Source organism: Furipterus horrens, unplaced genomic scaffold (genome assembly GCF_987537825.1).
Source record: "Furipterus horrens unplaced genomic scaffold, mFurHor1.1.pri manual_scaffold_11, whole genome shotgun sequence".
NCBI classification, from domain to species: Eukaryota; Metazoa; Chordata; class Mammalia; order Chiroptera; family Furipteridae; genus Furipterus; species Furipterus horrens.
Genome location: NW_028327181.1, coordinates 95,132,112 through 95,141,911, shown reverse-complemented (window position 1 = coordinate 95,141,911; position 9,800 = coordinate 95,132,112). Strand labels below are relative to the sequence as shown.

Here is a 9,800-nt window from a genome sequence, read left to right as displayed (position 1 = left end):
AGAATTCCCCCTTTTAATTCACTGCTGAATCACTCGGTCTCGTTTTTAATCAGCCTCACTACTGCTGTGACATCTTCCCTGGAACCTTTCCTCTCCCACTGGAAAAAATTTATTTTCATCTTTCACTTTATTTTTACCCATTGGAGCTTAATTACACAGGTCATTAGCTCAGTAAATGTGACCTACTTTTCATCAAGAACTGGGATGCATGAACTTCAAGTACTGACCCTCCACCTTTGATAAGACTTCCTTTTCACTTACTCTTCTCACGCATGGTTTCTAGCTGAATCCCCCATTCCTCCCTCCTCTTTAAGACTCCAGGTGCCTGCAGGTCAGACACTGACATGGTTCCAACAGTATTCGATTTGTGTAGTTGCGTCAGACCCCTTGCAGTCTCGACCTTCGTACCTGGTGACTCTCCCACTCGCTCTCTGGGTCGTCCATCAACTTTTAACCTTCCTGTCCCAATGCCGCTCTCGAGCCTACGTGCTGAGAAGAAAAGGGAAAAAGTTGAAGGTCTGAAATCTGATGCCTGAGGAACCTGTCTCATCCTGTTCCCGGGGAGAGCCAGGGTTGAAATGCCTGCACCCAGGGCAATACCACAGGATGCAAAGTGGGGGAGATGGGTACCCTCTTTTTCATTCATTCTGACAAATGCCTGTCAACCCCTATGAGGGCATCTTAGGGTCAAGAGGTCGAGGCACTTACAGATTATTATTTCCCTTAATAGAGCTTGGGGAGGGCCCTCCTTCTCCCTGGAAAAGGAAGGCCAACGTGGCATGAACCAGACAGAACCTTACATTCTGGGAAGAGAGGACGAACTCAAGCTTCGGTGACATGAATTAGAGTTCTGGATCTACTTTCAGTGGATCTGTGACCATGGAAAAGTCCCTTACCCTTGATCTTCATTTTATCTCTGACAATCTGCAGGTAATAAGTGTCCCCACAATGGGCCTCGCAGGCTGTGAAGTTAAAAAGAGATGTGAGCGTGCTTTGAACTGATGCCTACCTCCTATAAATGCATGCAGTGGTATCTGTCTTGCGGATACTTGGTTGGTGGGGTTCTTCAAAGGGAAATATCAAATTCCCACGGACTGCCCCCACTGGCTCTATTCTTTTGTGGCCGATGGAAGCAGGCTGACCAGTTTTAATGTATTTGTGCTAATTTTGTCTAATGTATTTGTATTTCCTTATGGATGTGAGAATGATCTGTCACCCACTGATCACAGGGTTCATTTGAATGATCCGGCTGGCGAAGTCAGCTTCCCATTTTTTTTTTTTAATGCACATCCCCATCTGTGAGCTCAGTTGAGAAGAGTATTCTTCCTCCTTTACCGGGAAGGTCAATTTTTCCATCACGTTGCGTACATAGCTCACCTTCCCTGTTAAGCCCTCACTTCTTGCTGTCATCGTTCAGCAACGTAATACTTATCACACAGCAGGGGAAGCTTCCGGGGCTCCTTTCCTTATTAACTTTACTTCTATTTCATGTTACCATGAGGTGTTCAAGGCAAGCTTTGTTCGTAGAAAAAAGACTCTGTAAAACCACCTCTCAATTATCAGTTTGCAGCAAGATAAACTGAAGAGAGATTAGGTCAGCAGTATTATCTAATTGTAACTGTCATTACTCACCCCTGCTGGGTAAGTCTCATCCACTCCTAATATACCCTTATTATGTAATGAAGTCTCTGGAATCAAATGCATTTTAGTACAATAATTCTAGGGTTGTTGTTTGCAAAAGAAACAAAATCTAAGCCATGTGAATGGGAGAAAATGTGTTTTCCTCATCTAAGACCAACCGGGACATCTGTAAGAAAAAAAGCAAATAACGATGCTGGGTTTGTTGAAAAGGTCTTGTTCCTTGTTCCTGGGTACCGTGTGAACCTATCAGCTGCAGCTTCCTATTAAAGAAGGTAGAAGGTAAACTTGAGGCCCACCCCCTTCCCAGCTCTTGAAACTCATCGCTGTCAGTTTCCAAGCACAAGTAGTTGAGATTCTCCGTTAGCATCTAGCACAAGGATACGTTTGCAAGACGTAAGTAGGGAAGGAGGGGAAGGGTGGGTTTCTTGCGGAAAAAGTGTGGGTGCATACTGGAGGAGGTAAGGGGAGGGTAAAAAAATGAGGAAAGGGGGCAGATCGAGAGAGGGGGCCATGCACATGGGACCCCTGCTTTGCTAATTTCTGTAGTGCCCCTTCCACTCGGTGGGGTGCCAGGAAATACGTGAGGTAAGTCCCCTGTGTTGCTCTTTGAGATCTTCCTCACCCTTCCGTGAAAAGACGTGGTTTGGAGGAAACCAGAAAGGTAGAGGGTCCCAGGGCAAGGAGAGATGTCTGCTTCCCATCATCTTGTGCCTGGCTCCCACTGATACGGGGCTGGGAGAGCCCTGGCCCTCGTCCCCTGTGGGTCACCAGCCAGGTGACCTCAGAATGCCAGTAGCTGTGGGTCAGCAGTGACTGAGAGAATTCCCTGGACGTAGGAGACAATGAAACGAATTTCAGAGTCAGCCAGGGAATCCCCTGTGAGAAAGGGCCAAGGGCCTTCCGCCATGCCCGCGACCCATCTGTGGAACCTCCAGGCTGTGGCCTTTGTGTTTGGGCCACATTCCTGTCTCATCACCTCGTGTTCCCATTTCACGGCCAATGTGTGTGATCCAGTGACAAACGGCAACCTAAACACGAGCAAGCGACTCTCAGGAGGCAGGGAGACACTCTCAAAATAGAGCATATTTAGTTCATCTCTCAATTAAATCTAAGTACCTCTTTATCCACGCTGGGTTAGTGAGATTCTGTTCAAGTGGATAATTAAAAGTGGCCTTTAAATCTCTGAGTATGGAAATGAGGTGTCTTTCTTGGTCTTTGGTTTCTTGGTTCAGCCAAGATTTGCTAAGAAATCAGAGGTGACTGTGACCAATGCCCTTCCCCTTTTCCATGGGTCTCTGAGCTCTGCTGGACACATTAGTTGGGCTTCCATGGCCTATCCAAGTGTTTCTTTCCAGCATCTCAGAGGATGGGACAGGTCGAGCGGCTTGTTGCCAGCTTCTTGAGAGCATTCCCAGATAGAAGCAAATACTACTGCCAGGTGGTTGGAACAGGAAGAATTTCTAGGGAGGACTTCATGTCGGGTCTAGTTTTCATTGCTAATTAAAATCAGTAGGTAATGGGTTAGTAATTTGTTGGTTCCTCTTATCAAAAGGTTACTGCCTTTTGAGGACTTGGGAGATGAGGAGGTTATGTTAGTATGGCTCCTGTGTGATTGGGGTAGGGGTGGGGGTCTGGCAATGGTCTTCAGAGCCATCTGTCCCTGGTTCTCTTTCTCTGACCTAATATTCTAGATAACAGAGTTCAGAAGGACCTTTCATCCTGGGTCCCCAGGCCCAGCTAAACCAAGCTCCTCTTAAGTTTAAGCCGAAGAGAACTTCTGTTCATTGAGCAACACTTCCCTTCCCAGAGGAAAATTCATAATTCATTCCCATCAACCCACTTGCCAGTCAGTTTGCAGGAAGTGGGACCAGGTGGGAGGAAAACACTAGCCCTTATTTCTTTAGAACATGCTGGGGTGGAAAGTCTGAGCCCTGGGCTTGGCGTCAGGAGACTGGAGTTTGCATCTGGGCACCACCACAGGAATCTGAGGAAGTCGTTTGAATTTCTGAAACCCAATTTCTTTATCTGTAAAATCAGAGTAGTAATAGCTCCGGTAGCCTGCTTCAGACAGAGGGTTGATGGCCGGGGGAAGAGTAACGTGAAACGTCATTGGTGAAAGGGCAATAGAAATCGCCACATGCGAAACATAGTGGGATGTGGCCATTGCTCAGGGACCGAGAAGCCAGAGCACGCTATAACTTATAAACTTAATCCAAATAAAAGACGCACCCCCCAACTCCCTCCCAAATATATCCTCCCATCTGAAGAACCCTCTGCAGGCTTCTGCTAGAAATGTTGAGCATTGAGTCATGAGAATAATAGATTTGCTTGATGTAACACTCCTGTCGCTACCTGCCACACGAAGACCGCGTTGTGCGCTTCATGGACAGGCTCCTGGTGGCTTTTGGAGTGACTTCATATGGTCTCGGACGTTTCCAGAGCATGTCAATCTCTCTCTTTCATTCTTCGCTTTCGGGATTTCAGATCCCAGTGTCACAGCAGGAGTGCCTTTCGATGGTGAGTTTTCCAGAAGCTTGGGGCCCCAGCAATGCCTGCTGTGGAGATGGGGGCAGATCTGAACAGGCTGATGAGCGGGCAGGTCCAGCACCAGCCACAGGGAAGAGCCTTGGGCCGGCTGCCAAGTTTCAGCCAGGAGGGAACATCTCCCCTGGAGTTTATAACCCTGAAAGGAAGGAGTCAGTAATGAAAAGCTGTACCACGCCCTTAATACCACAACATTACTCATGAACACCTTGCTGTTAATTAACAGCGGTAAATACCACAGTTATTTCATTTTGCTTACCCCTCTCTCAGGCAGCCACCCTGAGACACCCCAGTGGGATGGAGGGGGGAGTTTATCCCCACCGCGTTTTGGAGGTCCTGCCGAGACTACGGCTCCAGCAGGTCCTCATCAGCGGGTCTCTCATCGGGGACCACATGTAGCCCGCGTTTGCGGCCCACTCTCTTGTACCGAGTGTAGGGTATATGGCCATGACTTCTCTGGAACGTTCAAGTTGGAACCTGCTGAATTTTGAACACTCCAGCAAGTGCTTATTTGATATAAACAAGTCTCCAATCGCCTGTGAGCCTCCCTGCTTCCTGAGAGGGCCTCCTGAATGATGGGGTAGCTCTCACCAGTGTTGACATGTGGTCTTCCTCGTTGCCCACATCTTGGAAGGCCTCACTCAGGGAGCATTTTCCAAGTCTGCAGCAACTCAGTTTTCCCATATGGACATGTCCCTATTGAATGTTCCAATTGGACATGGTGTGCGGCTACCTTTAAAAAAAAAAAAAGTTTAATATAAAAAAAAAAAAAAAGGAAAGAAAGAAAGAAAAAGAAAAAGAAAGAAACATGTATGGGTCATGCCAGATACTGAAGAGATGAAGATGAATGGGACAGGATCCTGGCCTTTGGGAACTCATGATCAAGCAGGTTAGAGAGATGGGTCCCAAGTTCAACTACAATGTTAGATCAGATGTGCAATGATGAGGGAGGTTGAGGGAGCTATGGTAATCAACTGGGAAAGCCCTGAAGTCATTTGGGCAGGGAAGTGAGAGACGAAATAAAGATAAGTATTGGTGGCTGAGTAGTTTTCAAGAAAGGGAAGTCTTGTCATTCCAGGGAGGAAAGTCTCCAAGGACAAAGACCTCTGGGTAGCAGAGACCAAAGCGTGTTTCATGCAGTGAGAACAGGGAAATGCTAATTGCTTTTCCCAGATGAGACTTTTCTTGTGGACTTGTCTGGTTGTGTGATTTTTGCTTCCCTGTATAACATATACCAGGTTTGCTCAGTATACATTTTCTGCGTGGGCTAGAGTGTTCATGCTAACATGCTACGCATCCTTAAAACATTCTTGTATCACACTGCAACAATACGGTGAGCTTAGTTTATGTTCTGTTTCCTCCTTCTCGCCACCTCCAAATATGGGGCTCCATCTTCACACAGGCCTTACGATCCCCATTCAGCTCAGAGACATTGCCTCTGAAGGGAATGCGTTCAAATTCACCCAATTTCCCCCTTTTAGCTGATGGCTGGGGGTGGGGTTGAAGGGGGGGAAGGGGATGAGGCTCATTGCTTTTTCTCAAGCTCCCATTTTCTTCCCAGGACAATTTGCTAGGTCTGCCAGTGGTTCTTTCTTTTAGTCTGTGGGTCTCCAGTTACAACCTCAGCTTCCTGTCTCACTTTCAGCCTCCATGGGCATGTGTCCTCGGTGAGGTCAACACAAGGTTGACAGTGAGGAGCGTTCCCAGCATGAGCTCCATGGGACTCCAAAGTTCCGTGATGTTTCCCAATCCATTCATTCACTCATTCATTCCTTCACTCATCCTTCAGGCTCCAGGGAAAGTGCTCGGTGCTGAGGTTGCCGCACTGGACAAGGCAAATGGCACCTGCCCCCGTGGACCTTTCACTCCTGCTGTGGCCACCAGTCAGATTCAGATTCGGGGACCTGGACTCCCTGGTACTCAGCCAACTTCCAGGAAGGGAACTGCACACACTGGAAAACCACATGTGTCTTTTGTGGGGTCAGGAAGCCACCATTGATCCGGAGCGGCCCCAGGTTGCAGCAAGACACAGAGCAGCCTCTTAGCTGGACATAGATCCTGGGGGTTTCTGACGCTTTGGCTCCAAATGGCTTTCAAATGGCTATTTTCTTGAGGCAAGAGATCTGGAAACCCAACCAGCATCTAATCTGTCCTTGGAGAAAGTCCATTTCATGTGTCTGAGCTTGAACCTCTTCTCCCAGTGGCCTTGAAATCGCAGGTGTCTATGTTCAATAGCTGTCTTCGGAAAGGGGCATATGAAATGAATGGACAGTCGGCCAGCAGACTGGCTGACTCAGTCACGGGATCGGGGCTCCGTGTCGATAGATCTCTGCCACCAGCCTACGTCCCCAAGCTTTGTAGAGCCTCTGACCTCTCTGCTCTCCTTGGGGCGGGGGTTTCTGTCTGGTTTGTACACTGCCCTGCCTCCGGTGCCCAGGAGAGCGCCTACCACGTAGTGAGTGCTCCATAAATTTTTGTGAGATGAGTGGTTGAATGTTCATTTCAACCCAGACACAACCACCCAGCTGCCAACACCTTGTGAAAAGGAAGGTGAGGTGCTTGTTCGTCTTTGGCTTAATAACAGTCTGCAGGAACTGTTTTCTTTTATATGCCTGCTTAGCTCACTGTGGAGACGCAATAAATATTAATTGATGGACAAGAAGTTCTGGGTTTTGGCACCAGCTGGATCCAAGTGCTATTTGGGGGGGGGCAGTTTATAAGAGCAGAGGAATGGAGGGTGTTACGTTGTGAGTCTGGAGACTCCTGGGACCCCCTCCTCCATACCCAAAGCCTGGGAGAGGTGGGTGGGGACAGGAGGGAAGCGCTTAATTATATTCATGGGTTATATAATTACACTTTCAGGTTCCCACTGGTGGTGGGTTTTAAAGGAGCTTTGAGTAATTTCAATTTTGAAATGCTTTGTTTTCCTGGGCTTTGTTTCATTCACCCTTTATTCATCGTCCTTGATCTTTTCCTGGTGCCTTCCAGGGGGTATTATCTGAACACTGGCCGAAGTTCCCTAGTGGGGCTCCCCCGGGGAACTTGATACGTACACAAGACAAAACGAAGATCTGGAGAGGTGAGCGCACTTGCCAGGGGCTTGGAGGACAGGAGCCAAGCCACCCTGAATCAAGCCCACGCTCCGCCTCCTGTTTGAGGACCTTTCGTGGCAGGACCTCACGATGCACTAAAATAGAGGTTGTCACAGTCTCGTCCTCAGACCGGCGGCCTCAGCAACACCTGGGAACTTGCTACAAGGGCAAATTCGTGGGTCCCACCCCAGAACTCCCAGAAACTCTAGGGTGGGGCGCAGCAACCTGTGTTTTAACAAGCCCTCCAGGGGATTCTGATGCATGGTAACATTTGGAAATCCCTGCTCTAGATCTGAGAGTCTAGAACAGTGATTCCCAGGCATGGGGGAGCATATGTATAATGAGCAGCTGACCAGCTGCCACCTGCGACCAACTAAATAAGAATCCCCAAGAGGATGGTCCAACCATCAGGTTAGTATTTAGCTCTTTAAAGCTCCACTGGTGTTTTCATGATGCAAAGTCATGGCTGAGAGCCACTGCACCCAGAGAATGCCCTTAGCCCTGGGCACACATTGGGGCTGTTTCCATAGGCAGAGGAGGCAGTGGCAAGGACAAAGGGGTGGGCCCCACAGATCCTGTGTGGGGACTTAACCAGCTCCTGGACCACATTTCCCCCAGGGCCGAGCTACAGGCAGCAATGCAGCCTCTGCAATTCAGGGACCCAGGTCGGGGGGCGGAGGGGCATTAGGCCATGATTTCACCAGTAACTGGGGTTGCTCTTGCAACCACGCAACACTGCCATTGTAGCAAGCAAGCTGCCATAGCAAAATATACGTGACTGAGTGTAGCTATGTTTCCATAAAACTTTATTTATAAAACCAGGTGGTGGACCAGTTGGCCCATGGGCCACAATTGGCCAACTTCTGCTCTGGATAATGGAACTAGACCTTCACTGTCCATTAGAATCACGGGGAACATTGTTGTGTTTAAACTGATGCCTGGACCCTGCTCTCAGAGACGGGGATTCAATTTTTCGGAGGCGGAGGGCAAGTTTTTCTTTTCTCTCTCTAACTCTCTGCTGCTCCCAGCGTGCAGCCAGGATTGAGAACCACCGCTTCAGGTATTCATTGAGGTGGCTTTCACCCACCATGTGCTTAGGACACCGAAACACCAGCAGGATCATGTTACTCCTTCCTGCCGCGCTCCCCAGTGTTCGCCACATCACTCGTGATAAAACCGATGTCTTTCCTTGGCATGTCTTGCGGTGTCCCTCAAGGTCGCGCCCCTAGCTCCCTCCTTGACCTCATCTCCTGCCGCTCTGCTGCTGGAATCCTTGGCTCACTCACGCTGGCTCCCTTGGCTGGCTGGACCCAGCGCATCTGCAAAACTGTCCCGGGAATTGTCCCGTAGCCTTTGAGCAGAAAAGCTCCCGCTGCAGTTCTGTGTTGCGGGGTTGCCAACCTAGGAGCTTCCAACAGTATAACAAGGACAGGGTATTTGTTTTGTTCACGATCCGCAAGTTCTGCAGGGCTTGGCAGGGATGGCTCCTCTCGGCTGTACAAGAAGTCAGCTGGGATGGCTTTCTGGGAAAGCTTGTGACCTTCAAGGGGGTGGCCCTACTCAAGCCAGCTCCTGGCGCCACTTCTGCTACAAACTTTAGCTCTCAGTTGTTGTGGCACAGAGAAGTCATTTTCAAGACCCAAGCACCATTCACGAAAATCTGAATCTTTGATGTCCTTGGTGTAGAGCTGAAGTAATATGGAAGGAGATTTTTGAGAGGAAGTCAGTGGCACAGGCATTTATGGAGCATTATTGTGTTCTGGACATGTGGCAGGCTCTGAGACATACATTTGGTGCCTGATTCTGAGGAGCTTACGGTCTGGTTGGGAGGCAACTTCAATAATAAAAGTCAATCCCAGAGGGCTCCTTGGAGGTGGTGATGTCTGTATTAAAGGATGGATAGATGTAATTTGGAATTTTTTTTTTAAGAAAGAAGAGTGGAAGATATGGTGGAGTTTGAGGATAACAATAACCCAGCAAGGAAACAACTGGATAAAACGAGAAACAGTGTGATGTGTTGACACAACACCAAATAAGTCCTCAGGAATGTTAGAGGAGAGGTGGAAAGTAGAGGGAAAAATGAAGTATATGCGAAGTAGGTAGGACCAGGTCTTCAACCCTGGTATCCTAAATATCTTAGGTTTGGTTCATTGGGCAGGTTTCACACTGAGGATTGACGTGATTAAAGGTGCCTTTAGATACAGTGTTCTGGTTGGAGCACAGAAGGTGACCTTCAAAGAGGCATGGAGGGCAAGGGAGACCAGGCCCCTTAGATGTCTGTTGCAAAGTCTAGGCGATGAGTGATGAGGGGCTGAAATGGGCACTAGGGATGGGGAGAAAAGGGCCATTCAAGGCACACGCAGGAAGTGAAACCGACAGGGCTTGTTAATAAGGATAAAGGAGAAGAATCTGACTTTGGGGTTGACAGGTTTTAGAGAGAGAAGAGAAGGGGAGAAAAATGAGGTTCATATGGTCCAAGCAGAGTTTGAGGGGTTCCGGCCGTACCTAGAAGTCATGATGGCA

General features: G+C 48.6%; 1 long non-coding RNA gene across 1 annotated transcript; it reads right to left on the bottom strand.

Annotated features, from left to right (window-relative positions):
• Positions 1–414: 414 nt before the first annotated feature.
• Positions 415–4,078, bottom strand: LOC149998879 (uncharacterized). The gene is made up of 3 exons (XR_016514348.1): positions 3,994–4,078; positions 897–962; positions 415–489 (listed from the first exon to the last, which is right to left on the bottom strand). It is a non-coding gene; the product is annotated as an uncharacterized LOC149998879 (long non-coding RNA).
• Between the last annotated feature and the right edge of the window lie 5,722 nt (positions 4,079–9,800).